General features: G+C 47.6%; 1 protein-coding gene across 4 annotated transcripts in view; it reads right to left on the bottom strand.

Annotated features, from left to right (window-relative positions):
• HVCN1 (hydrogen voltage gated channel 1) overlaps positions 1 to 5986 on the bottom strand; it is a 51512-nt gene extending 45526 nt beyond the window's left edge. Inside the window, exon 1 of one of the 4 annotated variants that reach the window (XM_030220073.1) lies at positions 5684 to 5986. The gene's annotated coding sequence lies outside the window, so the exon portion shown is untranslated. The other 3 variants (XM_030220074.1, XM_030220080.1, XM_030220075.1) reach the window with 3 other exon arrangements.
• Positions 5987 to 17732: the final 11746 nt, after the last annotated feature.

Genomic DNA, 17732 nt, shown 5'->3' with positions numbered 1-17732 from the left:
TGTTTCTGTGAGTCTGACGTCCTGCACATACGTGCAGGACGTCAGACTCACAGAAGCAGAAGCCTGCGCGGCCACATTGGTGATCCATGTAGAATCTCAAATAGTAGCAACAGTGGAGGAGTGGCCTAGTGGTTAGGGTGGTGGACTTTGGTCCTGGGGAACTGAGTTTGATTCCCACTTCAGGCACAGGCAGCTCCTTGTGACTCTGGGCAAGTCACTTAACCCTCCGTTGCCCCATGTAAGCCGCATTGAGCCTGCCATGAGTGGGAAAGCGCGGGGTACAAATGCAAAAAAACAAACAGTCTAGTCTCTACAATCTCTTGTACCTCACGGAGATCCGCCTTCTTGAGTTCAAGTACTGTTGTCTCTTCCACCTCCGCTGGATGACTGGTGTTTATTAAAATACTTGATTACCTGCTATTACTGCGCAGAGTCCATAGTAGCTTACAATGAAAATAGTAGGAAAAGAACGCCAAATAAAATAGAGAAGAGGAACAGACCATTTGTACCAAGGAGTAAACAAATACCAACAGACCATATACCAGTTATAACCAAACAAGTCCTACACCACACCCAGAGCTACAGAGACTCAGGAACATTTCTACTTTGTAGAGAAATTTCCCTAGATTACTCCCGAGTCTATTCTATCACACTGTCCTAGGACTCCCTCATACTGGAGCCTCCTTTCCACCGACAAAGGCTAACTTCCATGAATCTATTCCTTTGGTGTATGCATATGCCTTCCTCACTTCCACGTTTAGATCTAAAGTCTGTCCCCATATGTTTGTGCAGCGCTGCGTATGCCTTGTAGCGCTATAGAAATGCTAAATAGTAGTAGTAGTAATATGCTTTATGACAAAAAACCGTTGACTATTTTAGAGCTCTTTTCTGGACCAGCTTCATCTGATTTATATTTTGTGAAGGGGGTGGGAGGTCTCCAGAATTGCACACAGGTGCTCCAAATGCACCTGAGCATCCTTCTGGCTTTTCCCCACAACCTTATCTATCCATTTGGTCATCCTAAATCAGATTATGATTAGCCCCAGGGTTCTCTCTTCTCTCATACATCACACATTGACCATTTTACATCCCTGGCAAAGAGAACAATACAAATAACTGTAGCCTGTGTCAATGAATCAGTTAAACGTGTTCATTCGTACAGGTTTGCTGCTGGTGCTCACTTTTCTTGGAAGCTTAACTTAGCTCTTTTGACTTTTAAAGACTGTCCTGTGCACTGGGACTTTTCATTACAATTTAAAACACGGAAAGACCAGACATACATCCAACAATAAATAACCATACTCCATCCTACAGCTGAGAGAGGAGCAACCCACATCATGAAGAGCATTCCAAACCTATAAAAAGCTGGGTCTTAAAAGTAGCTAACAGAAGCCTATTCCAAAGCTCCAGGGCAACAGCTGAGAACACCTTAGCATATAATTGCACCTTATATAGAAAACATTTTGTGGCCACCTCCTTTCAAAAGTTTCTGTTGGCTTAAAATGTAGTGCCAGAGACAAGCATATCATTATAAACAACTAAATATACCAGTTTACTACATCTTCAAATAGGAAGGGTTAAAATAAATGTTAAATTGAATCCTAGCCGCAATTGGTAGCTGATATAGCTTAGTCAAATGAGAACCATGTTCCACATGGATTCATTTATTACTACCTGTCACTAACAAATCCGCCATATTCCAACATCTGAGGCTTTTTAAAGTCCCCATCAACACATTTGACATGTTAGATCTAAATGGTGCATTTATACAAGGCACTTGGGGCCAGATGCACTAAACTTAACGAGCCATTAACGAGCAAGTAGTAAACCCTGGCATGCACTGAAGACTTCTCCGAGCCATTTTCCGACAACAGTAGCAGCTAACGAAAACGGAATTAAAATGAGCAAATTGTGTAGAAACCCTATTGTAATGAGATGCACTAACCTTTTCCGATTGCCTTAATGCTGGAAAATCTAACGAGAGGTCTGTACCTGTCATTGGGGCTGTGCGGGATTGAAAAACGTCTGTAAATGTTACAAAAAAAAATCGGGGGAAAAAGTGCTCATCAGGGACGTCCTTTATGGAAGTCTCTCACAGCGCTTTAGCTCAGCCCCCTCCCCGAGGTCGCCGCCACTCCCCCCTGCATTGAAATGAGCGGCGGCGATCTCGGGGGGGGGGGGGGGGGGGAGGACATCCATAAAGGACATCCATAGGCACAGCTCGTCTTTTTTTAAATATATAGTGAAGGACATCCATAAAGGACGTCCTTGGCATGCGCAGAGCAGCCAGCATAACGCTTGGCTGCTCTGCGCATGCTCGACCGGCCGACTGTTTAGCGATGGAATAGAGAATGCAAGTGAGCTACAACGAGCAGCTCATTTGCATTCCCTTTCCTTGATGCATTCCTGTTGCTTACCGATTCGCTAAGGAATCGGTAAGCAACGAGCATTAACGACTGTTTTAGTGCATCTTGGCCCTGGAGGCCAGCAACTGAAACAAACAAGAGCGATTTTGAACATTTGTTAGCTGACATATTCTCAATAAGTGAACATGGAAAGTCCATGTAACCACACAGAAAGCAGGCAGTTTTCAAATATTCTATCTGCCCAGGTAAAGGCTTTTGAAATTTGCACCTCACCCCCCCCCCCCCCCCCCAAGTACAACAGGCTGCAAATTTAGAAATGATGTGAAACAGCAATTCCTGCTTGTATTGATTTTCCTAAATAAACTGTAGTATCACTAGATTCCCCTTCCTATGTTCAGATTTTTGACCTAGCAGTTTCCGTCTAGTTAAGACAGAACCAGGGGGTCTAGATCTGGTGTCATGAGCTTTCATTTGCAGCTAAGGAGTTTTCCTCTGTTTTGTATCAGACTCTTTCATGTATTCCTTTTTATATACCGTTTCTTATTGCAATTACAAAACAGAACGGTTTACATTAAAAAATACATCTCATAACCAAACAAATAGAAACTCCAGTCAATAATAGGAAAGCACAGCAAACAAAAAAATAATAAGAACATAACTAATAAAACACAGTTATCTAAATTAAATGCAAATTAAATACAGTTTAACCTACCCTACTCTTATAGATTCTGTTCGATGTGATTGGTAAAAAGAAAAGTCTTCAGCAGTTTTTGAAAACGAGTGTAGGATTTCTCCAATCTAATCTCTTTTGGAAGTCCGTTCCAAAGAGTAGGAGACAGAAAGAAGAACGCTGATGCACACGTGGATTCCCATCGAGCCTTAGTAGGCAAAGGAATGACTAGCCTATTGTCTGTTAATGATCTGAGTCCGTGCAACATACCTAGCTTGTCTGGTCATTGAAGCAATGGTTCTAAAGCAGGACACCAGGACTCTGTGTGGAACCTGACTTTGGCCACTAGGCATCACCCTTAAGCAATGATGGTGCCTCCCTTCCCCTTAGGGGCAGTTAACATTGGCTTTGCAACATCCCCAGCTCACCCAGGAAGTAAACAAGGGACTTTCCACATGGCAGCACGTCAGCCTATATATTTTAGTAACGGCTTTGGCTATATTTAAAAAAATGCTGGTACAATGGTTACCGTAACAATTGAAGGTTATTGGACATTTGGAGAAACAGTACTTTATACAATGTTTTCAGGCCATTATACCAGCTGTTCAAAATAAGATGTGCCCCAGCTCGTGTTTCTCTTTTAAATAGTGAGGTCTGGATGTAAAATGTTAAACAGTCAGTGGAAGCAAGTGTTAGATTAGAATTCTTCCCCTAGTTTTTTTTTTAGACTAGCCCAGTGGTTTCCAAACCTGATCCTGGAGGCGTCCCAGCAAGTCAGGTTTTTGAGATAGCCACAATGAATATTCATGAGAGAAATCTGCATGCAGTGGAGTCAGTGCATGCAAATATCTCATGAATATTGAATGTTCCAAAAAAACCTGACTGGCTGGGTTGCCTCCAGGACCAGGTTTGGGAACCACGGGACTAGCCAGAGAGCTGGTCTCGAAGGGCACCATTAACCATGGGTTGGGCCACTTACCTGGGAGGCAATATCCCGGCTGAGGTGACAAGTTTCCAGATGGTGAGGGGTCTTGGGGGGAGGAGGCGGACTGATGTGTTGGTCCAGGCAATTGGATTGGCCTCTTTGAATTATGCACCACTTCCTGCTAGATCCCCTGTGGCCCCCATTGGATGGACGTTCGAGAGAGGTGGGTTGCCCAAAATGTACTTAAGACAAGTCCCTATTGAGGATCAGGGCTTTTCACTGCTCCTCAGAGGTGGCTTACCCTCCCACCCTACAGTGGGGTCTAAGCGAGGCTTAGTTCCTGTTGGGAGGTTAAGGTAGTTTTCCTAGTGGGTGGACACCCAAGTTAAGGCGGTGGGGAATGAGCCATAATCTGAAGCAGGGATCAAGATTATCATGGTGGGTCCAAGACATGGTTAATGGGCATGGAGATCCATGCCAGCTCCAAGGTCGGGCTACCTGGAGTGAAGATCGTCAGCGATAGAGCAGTGAATGGACTGACTACTTAGCTGACAAGGGGTGTGTGTGTGCTTGTTTTGTTTTTGTTAACCATATTTGTGAGTAACTTGGGGTGTAACAGTTTTGAATTCTGTGACATTTTCATAAATTGTTAATGAAAACTATGGCCTACTTATACCCTGCCAATTATTGTACTGTTCAGTTTATTTACCAGTGTTACTAATGCATGGATACTGCTTAAGGAAATGTTTGGGGGGGGGGGGTGCGGGATACTGATAGTCTGTCCCAGCTCCACTGGTCAATCTGAATTCAAATTCGTATTATCCACACACAAGTGGCCTTTCCTATCTTCTTCTCTGCCAGGCAAGTAAAGAGGATCATGAACCAGTTGCAAAAAGTAGAATTTCCTTGAGGTCATCAAGCTAACACCCGATTTCATGACAAATGGAAGGAAGTCATAGGTACCAGCTACAACTCGACACCGAGACTAGGAAGGATCACAATTACGCTACAAATCCTTCAGCAAAACGTTCAGCCTTAGATACTCATTAGGACGGTGGGTTCCAGAGTTTATTCTAATCCTCATTCCCTTCCCCAGTATTAAAAAAAAAAGATGCCAAAGATCAAACGAACATATTAATCTCTTTTCAACCCCCCGAAATCTGGTTTAAAAAAACGAACATTGAAATAACTAAGAAACTGCTTTTCTGCTATCGTGGGAAATTACAGCATCGTCTACTTACGATCAATCATAGAGTTTCCTTCTTCCTTTCTTTAAAAAAAACCCTGTGTGAGATAGTTTAAGACTTGAAGCTCTTGCCAAGGAAGCCCCAACCTCTCCCGGACGCACTAAAGCAATCAAAACCTCTTAAAATGCAACAGCTTTGCTCCTCTGGAGAGGGACATCCACGTTCTGTGTTCTCTTGCGATTAACAACTCCCCCATCCTGTTTACACAGTGACTTATTCAATAGTATTCTTGTGCTCCCCAGGTTAATTTCTAAGCCAGCTGCTCTTAACTGATGGCCCACATTAAGCAATACTTTACATTTTTTTTTCCGATCTCGGTTTGTCCGTCTATAATTGAACCGCTGCCTTCAATTTGCGGCTCCAGCGTCCAGAGTTTTCGCGCAAGAGCTGATGCGAATCCAATCCTGGCGTGCAATTCGCATTCGCTGCGCCGTCTCTGCTCTAGATCTACAGCAGCTGAATTTCCGGTACTCACCGTCCGCTGCACAGCTGGAAGAATCGGAGCCCAGCTGTAGCAGGAAAATGCAACAACAGCCGCCTCCCTCCCACCCCAAAGTCAGAGGAAGCTGAAACTTTAAGGCTTCCTGATTCCAGGCAGTTCGACTGCTGGGATCCCTCTCTTTCCGCTTCCCCAGCTGCGTTTGACTTTTATGATGAACCCTTTCGTGTTCTAGTAACAGAGATAGGGGTCGTGTTGTGATTAGTTGAGTTACTTGACGCGAATGTACCGAAACAACAAAGGGATGCTCTATATTTTATTGTTCTAGCTTTCAGAGCTAACAGCCTCACGTGCAAACAGGATGGAGAAAAATGCAAGAAGGTTCTGATTAGGGCGTCTGTGGGGAAGTCAGAGGGGGTGGAATTTGGAAGAGGAAGGCCAGGCCCTGATTCTAACATAGAAATATAAAAACAGAGAATCTCAGGAGGGCAGATAAGGCCTAAATGGTCCATCCAGTCTGCTCTTCCTCAGTAACCACTAGCTCCTCCTTTTTCCTAAGCGGGGGCGTAGCCAGACAACAGATTTTGGGTGAGCATAGGCAAGAAATGGGTGGGCACCAAGTGTTTTTCCTAACCCCCACCAAAAAAATATCTGAGCTGGTGGGAAAATGTTTCTTTCCACGTTGGCAGTCTGCAGTAGGCATGCGCTGAAAACTGAGCATGCACAGGTGCCAGTATCGTGGAGAGCAGCGTTTTAATTACTATCAGGGGAAGTCTTCAGCTGGCGGAGCTTGGGATCCCCACCAGCTACCGCTGGGCCGGAGCCCTAAGTGGGTGGGCACTGGCCCACCTGTGGCTACACCACTGCCTAAGGGATCCCATATGCCTGTCCCACATGGTCCTCATTGCCACGACCTCCACCAGGAGGCCATTCCACGCGGCCACCATCCTTTCTGTGAAATAGCATTTTCTTAGATTCCTCCTAAGCCAGCTTCTTCCTGTACCCTCTCATTCCTTCATTTGGAAAAGGCTCACCTCCTGTACATTATTTATTAGGATTTATTTACCGCCTTTTTGAAGGAATTCACTCAAGGCAGTGTACAATAAGAATAGATCAAACATGAGCAATAGGCAATTACAGCAGTCAAAATATTCAAGTAGCAATACAAAATATGGCATGGTATACTACTTGCAATGACAACACAATACGTAATAGATTGGTAGTGAAGGGTAAGGCAAAGTTGTAACATATAGATCAGTAAGAAAGTAGGAAGAATTTAAAAGTAAGGTGACTGATTTGAAGAAAGTTGCACATGAGGTCAGAGAGATGGTTAAATATTATCTCAGTTAGGCTAGGAGTGTATAAACATGTCCTGCTGCAGTATGTGCAACCTGAGTCAATCCTTATGTGTGTGAGTGAGACTAACAAGTTTTCTTTTATTTATTTGGATTTTGCTCACACCTTTTTCAGTAGTAGCTCAAGGTGAGTTACATTCAGGTACACTAGATCCCAGGAGGGCTCACAATCAAAGTTTGTACCTGAGGCAATGGAGGGTTAAGTGACTTGCCCAAGATCACAAGGAGTAGCAGTGGGATTTGAACTGGCCACCTCTGGATTGCAAGACTGGTGCTCTAACCACTAGGCCACTCCTCCACTTGTTATTCTTTAGGGTTCTACATGGAATGTTGCTATTCTTTGAGATTCTGCATGGAATCTTGTCACTCTTTAGGATTCCAGAATCGTTGCTGATCTGCAAGCGCAGGCTTCTGGTACGTGCAGGACGTCAGACTCACAGAAACAGAAGCCTGCGCAGCCACATTGCCAGGTATGGATATTTCTCTGTCCCAGGAGGGCTCACAATCTAAGTTTGTACCTGAGGCAATGGAGGGTTAAGTGACTTGCCCAAGATCACAAGGAGCAGCAGTGGGATTTGAACTGGCCACCTCTGGATTGCAAGACTGGTGCTCTAACCACTAGGCCACTCCTCCACTGAGGTATTTAAATGTCTCTATTATATCCCTTCTCTCCTGCCTCTCTTCCAGCATATCCACGTTGAGGTCCGTAAGCCTGTCCTTACATGTTTTATGACAAAGACCATTTACCAATTTGGTAGGCGCCCTATATAAAGGGAAACAGGCTTTGATTTCTAGAATGATCATAAAGTAACAGAATGTGGTAGTGGCATAGTCGAGGGGGAGCTTGCCCCCCCCCCCCACTTTGGGATCAGGCCCCCTCCAGAACTGCAGCACCCCTTTACCTTTGCTGGCAGGGATGCTGGAGCTCCCAGCAGCCAAATCAATACAGTGCCGCTGCTCCCCTCCTTTGCGGTCGCTTCCTTCCTGCAGATGTCAGTGGTGCACCTTTAGCTGCCACTTCTCCCGCATGCTCAGAGCATGCTTGAGAAGTCCTGGCACCAACGTCTGTATTTATTTGGCTGACAGGGCCTCAGCATCCCTGCCAGCAAAGGTATGGTTAGTGTGGTGGGGGGGGGGGGGGGGGGGGAGGAATACATTGCCACCCCTGGGCCTTGCTGCTGTAGAAATTTCTGGATCCTAGTGAGTTAAGAAACCCAGGTCTATTTGATCCGTTTGCCAGCTCCCATGTGCCTGATAATTATTCTAACTTCAATTTTCTTATATTCATTTTTTTTTCTTTTCTTGGTTTTGTGGATTGAAGTGTGATTCTGGATCTCCTCTTTTCTCTTAGGAAGTGTAGTGCTTGTAAATTGTGTTTGAGTTTGATAACTATAAAATTAAAATTAAAAAAAATGCTTCCATTCTTGGACCGTTGTGTGTCCCTTCTCGTATTCTCATCATAATGTCATTGGTGCAGTGGTTTCCTCTTGGAAAGTGTTCACCTTCTAGGTGTCACCGTGATCATTTCTCCTCTTGGAGAGTACTTGCCATTTAGGTGTTGCCTTGATCACGGTTTCCGGAAAGTGCTCACCTTCTACGTGCTGCCGCCATCATCATTACTGTACCAATGGATCTGATGTCTCTGTAAATCCATTTTTAACTTCTGGTCCGTTTCATAATGTTTTGAAAAATGATATTGTGCTTTTTTTTCACAAGAAAAACATTTGGATTTAGCTCGCACTTTTCTCAGAAATTCAAGGCAAGTTACATTCAGGTCCCCAAAGGGCTTGCGTGCTAACCCCTAGATTTTATATAGCATGACTTGAGCGCACAAATCCAGTTGTATTCTGGATTTGCACACACAATTTAATTAGCTAACATTATACATCTACCCAACTGCAAAAACAGCATCTACAAAACTATCTACACAGCAGCATCACAAATCTCCTCCAATTCAGAAAAGAAATGAAAACCTACCTCTTCAAAAAATTCTGCAGCATTGCACAACACTATTGTAACTCCACCAAAATGTAAATTGTAAGTCAATTTGAACTACATTATTATCAATAGAAATCAAACAAAATAAAACATGGAAAAGAAAATAAGATACCTTTTTTATTGGACATAACTTAATAACTACAATATTTAAACAGACTGCTGATTCTTGCTCCTCAGTAAAATACTAAACACAAACAAGCAAGATAGAATGGGCTAAACGATATACTAATGGAGGAAAAAAGACTTCAGAAATTCTGTAATCGCTTATACCCAACTTTGTGATCACAGACTGCCATCGATCTCAAAAGATAGTCTGATACAGATTCCTCATTAGTCTAAAAAAAACCTCCATAGTAACATCTCAGAGCTATTTCTTAGTATTTTCAAGCTCTATTGTCACAAAACATTCACAGGAATACACCTATCTGGGCAATGGCGTTATCCAGAGGAAGTGCTTGACAGATAGCTTCTGTTTCTTTTGAGATCGATGGCAGTCTGTGATCACAAAGTTGGGTATAAGCGATTACAGAATTTCTGAAGTCTTTTTTCCTCCATTAGTATATCGTTTAGCACATTCTACCTTGCTTGTTTGTGTTTAGTAAGCCAATTTGAACTGAAATTTGTTTTTGGATAACAGTGGGATACAACAATGAATAAATAAATAAGCAAGCTAATTAGCGCTGATAATTGCCACTTAAGCAATTATTTACACTAATTGGCATTAATTAGAATATACACGCAGAACTGTCTAAGTGTATTCTATAACGTGATGTACATAAATTGTAAGTCATATATTTAAAAAGGGGGCGTGCCCATAGACATGGAATGGGTGGGTCAAGGGTGTTTCTAAAATCTATGCATGTAGTTATAGAATACACCCGGTCCATGCCTAATATAGGTGTTGGCGTTTACACCTTGTTGGCTTAACTGCCCGTTACTAAATTTAGTTGCATAGATGAGCGTTTGGCGCATTCTCCAAACTGTGTGGAAATTTAGACTTATTCTATAAAGTACGACTAAATTTAGGTGTACTTTATAGAATATGCCTAGCCGTATTTCGTTTCAGTGCCAATTTTGTAGGCATGATATATAGAATCTACTCCTAAGGGGCTGATGCAGAAAAGTACACTAGGCTTTGTGTACCAGTTAGCTTGACTTTATTACATAGTGTTATAGCAGCACAATACACAAATAAAATTTTGTGCAAAAACTAACTGTATGCAAAGTTTTAGATAGACACCAGCTCACAACACATTTAAATCCATGCTAATGAAGCTATTAGTTATTCAGACCACATGCAGGAAAGTAAGCAGAAGACCAAAAGACTGAGCTCAACCCCAGGGCTTTAACACAGGGTGGGGGTGGGATGTTATCAATGCACAAAGCCACATGGCTTCTACGGTGAAATTAGTGATCAAAAAATACCATGGCATGCTGTAAGCAATGAATGTGCAAATTACTGCTGCGATAAAATTGATAAAATTCACAGCTCATTTCAAAATGGCTTATGCACTGACAAGGTACAGGGACATAAAAAAAAAAAGCTGCCAACAAAATGCACATCCATGGATCCTACGCTGCTTTCTATGTTGCCTCCGACGTAGCTTCTCTCCAAATCTGAAATCCCTGCTAGTCTAGTTGCCCTGTCCCCGACTCTCCTTCCTGCCCTTAAAAAATAGACATTGCTGATAGTCCTAGTTTCTCCCCTCCTGACCCAACTACCCCTTCCCTAACTTAAAAAATAATTCTTTAGCATATAATGGCCCCTCCCCCTCCCCTGTGTCTAGGTTATCTTTCCACTCCCAGCCCCCCTTGTTTGGCAGATCAACCATGTGGGGTCAAGCACCATCAGAATTGCTCCTGTCTTTCTTTTAAGGTATGCTGGTGGTGGTGGTGGTGGGGAGCGGACCTAGACACCAATGATTTTAATTTTTTAATTGTGGGAAAGGGGATTGGGATGGGGAAGAAGGGAGGGTGCCACTAGACACCAGGGAATTTTTTGAAGTTGGGGGTCAGGAGAGGGGCACCTAGACTGCCAGGAATTTTATTTTTAATTTTGAGGCAGAGGGTCTGCTGATGTCAGATTATGTCAGTTAGGGGAGGGGGGAGGGAGGGCCAGTACACCTGAAGGACCAGTGTAGAAAGCTATATGCAGTGGGTGCTGGTAGACACCTACTTCTCTCAACCAACCCCTGACCTCACACAAAACTTTTCTTGTGGGTGCAACAAAACCCATTTCATCTGTGTTGCTGTGGAATTGGTAATGGCCACATTTGCATTCATTTTAATGAAGGTGCAGTCATATTTAGCACAAGTTAACACCCATGCTCAACCTCTTTTTGCATTGCTTAGCCATTCACATAAAACTCCACGGTAACCCCGTGGTTTGGCTCATGGTAGATTTTCTGCATCGGCTCAGGGGCTATGAAGGCATTAAAAATTAATTCATTCTTCTGGGGTCAGCATTAATGAGGATTTCAAGTCTGTTTCTTTTCTTTATGGTGAGCATATAGACATATAACTTTTTTTTTCTGAGCTCCATAAAGAGCAAGAGACAATATTGGGGGAGGGGTGGGGCGAGAAAAAAACTGGAACGAACAGCAAAGTGCTGGATTGTTAAGAACTGAATGCATCCAGAAGTTTCAGCACAAAAGTTGTATTGGCAGCCGGAAGTACAGGCATATACATCTGTGGATGTGTCTGAATGCATGCAAATACCACAAAATAGCATTCCAGCACCTCCACCAATGTGTGCACATGTAACTGTGATTTGTATGCATGACCTAGCTCCTGCTAGTTCAGACTCGTATGCACATATGTCCACTGCATCCTCCCAGATTAGGTCTGGCACAAAAATGTGCAGTATTTGCACGCTATGGAGCCCATGCAGGAAAGTGAATGATACATACCTGTAGCAGGTGTTCTCCGAGGACAGCAGGCTGATTGTTCTCACGACTGGGTTGACGTCCACGGCAGCCCCCACCAACTGGAAAAAACTTTGCGGGCGGTCCCGCACGCAGGGCACGCCCACCGCGCATGCGCGGCCGTCTTCCCGCCCGTGCGCGACCGTTCCCGCTCAGTTGAATGACAAGCAAAGGAATGAGCAAAACACAACTCCAAAGGGGAGGAGGGAGGGTAGGTGAGAACAATCAGCCTGCTGTCCTCGGAGAACACCTGCTACAGGTATGTATCATTTGCTTTCTCCGAGGACAAGCAGGCTGCTTGTTCTCACGACTGGGGTATCCCTAGCTCTCAGGCTCACTCAAAACAAGAACCCAGGTCAATTGAACCTCGCAACGGCGAGGGCATAACAGAAATTGACCTACGAAGAACAACTAACTGAGAGTGCAGCCTGAACAGAATAAAATCGGGTCCTGGAGGGTGGAGTTGGATTCAAACCCCAAACAGATTCTGCAGCACCGACTGCCCGAACCGACTGTCGCGTCGGGTATCCTGCTGGGGGCAGTAATGTGATGTGAATGAGTGGACAGATGACCACGTCGCAGTCTTGCAAATCTCTTCAACAGTGGCTGACTTCAAGTGGGCCACTGACGCTGCCATGGCTCTAACACTATGAGCCGTGACATGACCCTCAAGAGCCTGCCCAGCCTGTGCGTAAGTGAAGGAAATGCAATCTGCTAGCCAATTGGAGATGGTGCGTTTCCCAACAGCGACCCCCTTCCTATTGGGGTCAAAAGAAATAAACAATTGGGCGGACTGTCTATGGGGCTGTGTCCACTCCAGATAGAAGGCCAACGCTCGCTTGCAGTCCAATGTATGCAACTGATGTTCAGCAGGGCGGGTATGCGGTCTGGGAAAGAATGTTGGCAAGACAATTGACTGGTTAAGATGGAACTCCGACACCACCTTTGGCAAGAACTTAGGGTGAGTGCGGAGTACTACTCTGTTATGATGAAATTTAGTATAAGGAGCATGAGCTACCAGGGCTTGAAGCTCACTGACTCTACGAGCTGAAGTAACTGCCACCAAGAAAATGACCTTCCAGGTCAGGTACTTCAGATGGCAAGAATTCAGAGGCTCAAAAGGAGGTTTCATCAGCTGGGTGAGGACGACGTTGAGATCCCATGACACTGCAGGAGGCTTGACAGGAGGCCTTGACAACAGCAAGCCTCTCATAAATCGAACGACTAAAGGCTCTCCAGAGATGGCTTTACCCTCTACACGATGATGGTAAGCACTAATCGCACTAAGGTGATTCCTTACTTAGTTGGTCTTGAGACCAGACTCTGATAAGTGCAGAAGGTATTCAAGCAGGTTCTGTGCAGGACAAGAACGAGGTTCTAGGGCCTTGCTCTCACACCAAACGACAAACCTCCTCCACTTGAAAAAGTAACTCTTTTTAGTGGAATCCTTTCTAGAGGCAAGCAAGATGCGGGAGACACCCTCAGACAAACCCAACGAAGCAAAATCTACGCCCTCAACATCCAGGCCGTGAGAGCCAGAGACTGAAGGTTGGGGTGCAGAAGCGCTTCGCCGTTCTGCGAAATGAGAGTCAGAAAACACTCCAATCTCCATGGTTCTTCGGAGGACAACTCCAGAAGTAGAGGGAACCAGATCTGACGGGGCCAAAAAGGCGCTATCAGAATCATGGTGCCGTGGTCTTGCTTGAGCTTCAGCAAGGTCTTCCCCACCAAAGGTATGGGAGGATAAGCATACAGGAGGCCGTTCCCCCAATGGAGGAGAAAGGCATCCGACGCCAGTCTGCCGTGTGCCTGTAGTCTGGAACAGAACAGAGGCAGCTTATGGTTGGTCTGAGAGGCGAAAAGGTCCACCGAGGGGGTGCCCCACTCTCGGAAGATCTTGCGTACCACTCTGGAATGGAGCGACTACTCGTGCGGTTGCATGACTCTGCTAGGCCGACAGTTGTTTACGCCTGCCAGGTATGTGGCTTGGAGAAGCATGCCGAACTGGCAAGCCCAACGCCACATCCTGACGGCTTCCTGACACAGGGGGCGAGATCCGGTGCCCCCCTGCTTGTTGATATAATACATTGCAACCTGATTGTCTGTCCGAATTTGGATAATTTGGTAGGACAGCCGATCTCTGAAGGCCTTCAGTGCATTCCAGACTGCTCGGAGCTCCAGGAGGTTGATCTGAAGATCTTGTTCCTGGAGGGACCACAGTCCCTGGGTGTGGAGCCCATCGACATGAGCTCCCCACCCCAGGCGAGATGCATCCGTCGTCAGCACCTTCGTGGGCTGCGGAATTTGGAATGGACGTCCCAGGGTCAAATTGGTCCGAATGGTCCACCAGTGCAGCGAATTGCGGCAACTGGCAGACAGGCAGATGACATCTTCTAGATTCCCGGTGGCTTGGCACCACTGGGAAGCTAGGGTCCATTGAGCAGATCTCATGTGAAGGCGAGCCATGGGAGTCACATGAACCGTGGAGGCCATATGACCCAGGAGTCTCAACATCTGCCGAGCTGTGTCCTGCTGAGACGCTCTGGTCTGGGAAGCGAGGGACAGAAGATTCTGCGCCCTTGCTTCGGGAAGAAAGGCCTGAGCCGTCTGAGAATTCAGCAGAGCTCCTATGAATTCCAGAGATTGGACTGGCTGGCGATGGGACTTTTCGGGTATTTTATCACAAACCCCAGCAGCTCCAGAAGGTGAATAGTGCACTGCATGGACCGAAGAGCTCCTGCCTCTGAGGTGCTCTTGACCAGCCAATCATTGAGATACGGGAACACGTGCACCCCCAGCTTACGTAGATACGCCGCAACCACCACGAGACACTTCATGAACACCCGTGGTGCAGAGGCGAGCCCAAAGGGCAGCACACAATACTGAACGTGCCGTGTCCCCAGACGGAATCTGAGATACTGTCTGTGAGCTGGCAGTATTGGGATGTGAGTGTAAGCGTCCTTTAAATCCAGGGAACATAGCCAATCGTCTTTCTGAATCATTGGTAGAAGGGTGCCCAAGGAAAGCATCCTGAACTTCTCTTTGACCAGATATTTGTTCAGGCCTCTCAGGTCTAGGATGGGGCGCATCCCCCCTGTTTTCTTTTCCACAAGGAAGTACCTGGAATAGAATCCCTGCCCTTCCTGCCCGGGTGGCACGGGCTCGACCACATTGGCGCTGAGAAGGGCAGAGAGTTCCTCTGCAAGTACCTGCTTGTGATGGGAGCTGAAGGATTGGGCTCCCGGTGGGCAATTTGGTGGAGTGGAGACCAAATTCAGGGTGTATTCGCACCGCACTATTTGGAGAACCCACTGGTCGGAGGTTATAAGAGGCCACCTTTGGTGAAAAGCTTTCAACCTCCCCCCGACCGGCAGGTCGTCCGGCATGGACACTTTGATGGCGGCTATGTTCCCATGGATCCAGTCAAAAGCCCATCCCCTGCTTTTGCTGTGGAGGCGCAGGGGGCTGCTTAGGCACACGCTGTTGACGGGAATGAGCGCGCTGGGACTGTCCCTGTGCCTGCGGAGGCCTTCGGGCCAGCTGGGTGTACCTATGCTTGCTGTAGGCGTAGGGTGCAGCCTGCCGGGCACAGGAAAATCGTTCACCTGCAGAGGTGGATGCTGAAGGCGCCCGGTGGGAGAGCTTGTCGAGAGCGGTTTCCCGCTGGTGTAGTTGGTCCACCAACTGCTCGACCTTCTCGCCGAAAATGTTATCCCCCCGGCAAGGGACATCCGCCAGTTGCTGCTGGGTGTGGTTGTCCAGGTCAGAGGCACGCAGCCAGGAGAGTATGCGCATCACTATACCTTGGGCCGCAGCTCGAGATGCCACATCACAGGTGTCATAGATACCCCTGGACAGGAACTTTCTGCACGCCTTCAGCTGCCTGACCACCTCCTGAAAAGGCCTGGACTGCTCTGGGGGGAGCTTGTCGACCAGGTCCGCCAGTTGCCTCACATTGTTCCGCATGTGAATGCTCGTGTAGACCTGGTATGACTGGATGCGGGTCACGAGCATGGACGATTGGTAGGCCTTCCTCCCAAACGAGTCCAGAGTGCGAGACTCCCGCCAAGGGGGCGCCGAGGCGGTATACCTCGAACTCCGTGCTCTCTTGACAGCAGAGTCCACGTCAGCCGAGTCATGAGGCAATTGAGGCCGCATCAACTCTGGGTCTGAGTGGATCCTGTATTGGGACTCTGCTTTCTTGGGAATGGTGGGATTAGATACTGGCTTCAGCCAGTTCCAAAGCAGTGTCTCCTTAAGGACATTGTGCAATGGCACCGTGGAAGACTCTCTAGGTGGTGATGGATAGTCGAGGACTTCGAGCATCTCCGCCCTCGGCTCATCCACAGTGACTACGGGAAAGGGAATGCAAATAGACATATCCCTGACAAAGGAGGCAAAGGAGAGGCTCTCAGGGGGCGAGAGCTTCCTCTCCGGTGAAGGAGTGGGGTCGAAGGGAAGGCTCACAGACTCCTCTGAGGAGAAATATCTGGGGTCCTCCTCCTCCCCCCACGAGGCCTCCTCTTCCTCGGTGTCGGACATGAGCTCTTTCAGCTCAGACCTCAAGTGGGCCTGTCTCGACTGCGAGGAACCACGTCCTCGATGATGGCGTCGAGCGGTGGACTCCCGCGCCAGCGGGGACGAAGCTCCCTTCATCGACGTCGACGGGGACTTCACCTGCGTGGCGGTCAACACCGGTGCTGCAAGCGGCGTCGGCGGCCTCGGCATCGGGCCAGAGCACACCGGCACCTCCATCAACGGCGCTGGGGACGCAAGCACCCCCGGTGCCGGCAGAGCCTGGCGCATCAGCCCTTCCAGGATCCCGGGAAGGATGGCTCGGAGGCACTCGTCGAGGCCCACTGTCGGGAAAGGCAGGGGGGCCGGTGTGGGTGTTGGTGCCGGAAGCTTCTCGGGTCCAGGAGATGGTACCGAAGTACCCGCGGACTGACGCAGCGACACCTCTTCAACCAAGGGGGAACGCTCCTCCCGGCACTGCTGCTTCCTGGGCGTCGAGTCATCCCTCGAGGTACCGGAGCTGGCAGTCCCGTGCGCGACCGCTGACGGTGTTTCTTTGCTTTCTTTCGATGCCCGTCATTGGCACTCGGCGGAAGAGACGAAGAGGAGGTAGAACTCCCCCGGCCTCGATGAATCGGATCCGACAGGGTTCGGTCCCGATGGCCCTGGGTAGAGGGAGTGGCCGGAGCCGACTGCCCGCGCGGCCGCTCACCCCCGCCGTCACCGATGGGCCAACGGTACCTGTACTCCTGGGGTCGGTGCCAGGGTCGGCACTGATTTCGTCGACATCGGTACCAAAGACCCGGCCGTCGACACCAATGCCGTCGAAGGGCTAGCGCAAGTTCCGAAAAGAAGGTCCCGAAGAACTTGCCTCGCCACCTGTGTCCGCTTCCTCAAGCCGAGACACAAGGTGCACGTCTTGGAATTATGCTCCGGCCCGAGGCACTGGAGGCACCAAGCGGGAGTATCGGTCTGCGAGATCTGCCGGCCGCACCGACCACACTTTTTGAATCCGCTCGGGACCTTCGAGGACATCGACGGAAAAATCGCGTCGACGAAGTCAAAGTCGTCGATGGTGGCGGTGAAAAGCACACCCGAAAAAGAAAATGACCATGCGGCCACAAAGCCGCAACGAAGCGCCCTCGCGGCTAAGAACGACGAGGAAACTTTTTTTAAAAATTCGATAGAAAAAATACATGAGCGCGTACGCGAAACAGAAAAGAGCCGTGGCTAGGCCGCAATCCGGTTTCCGGGGCTGACAAAGAGACGATAACACGTCTCTCTCCAGCGCGG

This window comes from Microcaecilia unicolor, chromosome 11, assembly GCF_901765095.1.
Source record: "Microcaecilia unicolor chromosome 11, aMicUni1.1, whole genome shotgun sequence".
NCBI classification, from domain to species: Eukaryota; Metazoa; Chordata; class Amphibia; order Gymnophiona; family Siphonopidae; genus Microcaecilia; species Microcaecilia unicolor.
Note: the sequence above shows the minus strand (reverse complement) of the source record. Positions and strands in the feature narration are given on the sequence as shown.